We start from the raw sequence: 1822 nt of genomic DNA on the forward strand, positions 1-1822 counted from the left end.
CTAGAGGCTGGGGTAGATACCATAAGATCATACTCTAACTCTCTTATGGGTAGGTTCAACTCTTGAATAAGAGTTTCAGACAAGAAGGAGTGTGTTGCTCCAGAATCAAACAATACATTCAATTCTCTACCAGCTATCATACAACATCCGATGATGAGATTACCTGATTTGGCAGCTTCTGCTCCAGTNAAAGCATAAACCCTTCCAGTCGCCTGAGGTCTATGCTCAATCCTNTTCTGCTGAGGCGGTTGTGGAAGTTGGGGTGCCCCTTTTCTGTTGGAGGGACAATCTCTGGCAAAATGTCCTTCTGCTCCGCAAAGGAAACATTTGTTGCGTACAGNAGCAACTTGTGGGCAAACGCTCTTCAGATGAGGTCCTCCACAGACGTAACATCGGATTACCCTTGGCTGAGGCTGCTGCTGTTGAAAATTCCTCTGCGGATGGGGTCTTTCATAAGGTCGGATCCTTACATTTTGTCCAGCTCGTGACCCAGATGGTCCTCCTACCCGTTGCAACTTTTGTTGAGCCTCACTCTCGTTTCTTAACCTTTCCGCTACTTTAGCCTGTTCAACTAAAACAGAAAATTCCTTAACAGCTAAGGGATTTACTGCTAATTGTATATCTGGTCTCAGTCCATTTTTGAATTTTCTACACCTCCATTCTTCATCAGTTGGTTGGGTATAGAAACGTCCCAATTGCTTAAATTTGTTTGCGTACTCAATTACCGTCTTGTTGCCTTGCACCAGTTGCAAAAACTCCACTTCCTTTGCATGCTTCACGCTATCCGGAAAGTACTAAGCATAAAATTTGTTCTTGAAAAGCTCCCACGTAAGAATTTCGCCATTTTCTTCTAACACTAGTTTCATATTGTTCCACCAGTGTACTGCCTCCCCAGTCAACTGATATTCTGAGAATGCCAACCTTGTTTCTGAGGAACACCTTTTCGCATCAAAAATCTTTTCCATATTTATGATCCAATTATCTGCCTCCTCCGGACTTGCCTTCCCATTAAAGGTAGCTGGACGATGTTGCAAAAAGTTTTCTAGAGTCCATTCTTGAACCCTACGAGGTTGAGCTTCCACAGGGTTGCCATTCTCAACTAATTGTTTTAAGGCCTCCACATGTTCTCTTTGACTAGCTTCAGGTTTCAGTCTAGCCGTCTCTAATTGTTGTAGAGTTGCTTCGTGTTGTTGCATTAAAGCAGCACCTTGTTGCTGAAGGGCAGATGCGATGGTCTCCAAAGCTCTTGCCAAGCTTGGCATGTTAGTGGTTTCACGGTTGGTTNGTNTACGTGCCATTTCTCTGTTAACACAGAGAATTATCGTTATTATGATTTATAATATGGGTCTGTAGGATAAACCTACAATTCTAAGGTCGTCTTAAGGACGAACCGCTCTGATACCACTAAATGTAACACCCCAAGTTCTTACACAATTCATTTAAACATAAAATATCACACAACGTTTACATTTGTCCATTGGTAATTATTCATGATTACACACTGAAATTTTACATAATTTTTTTTTATATATCAACTTCACACGTCATTGATTAACTCGATCTCTACTCTACAATTCTCCCGCCTCTTTCTTCACTGGTGTTGGTTCAGACGTCGCTCCCTCGTCTGCTCCCGTATAACATAAACATTATACGATCATCGCAAAATATAATTGTTTTGACACAAGCAAACAAGTAAGGGTGAGCTACCTTGTAACGAAAAAATACAATTTAAAATACATGGAACTATTACTTCACATTATTCATTCATAACAANATTCATGTGAGATGCAATTTGTCATACTAGACTCTAATATCCGGATAT

Source organism: Vigna radiata, chromosome 10 (assembly GCF_000741045.1).
Source record: "Vigna radiata var. radiata cultivar VC1973A chromosome 10, Vradiata_ver6, whole genome shotgun sequence".
Classification (NCBI taxonomy): Eukaryota; Viridiplantae; Streptophyta; class Magnoliopsida; order Fabales; family Fabaceae; genus Vigna; species Vigna radiata.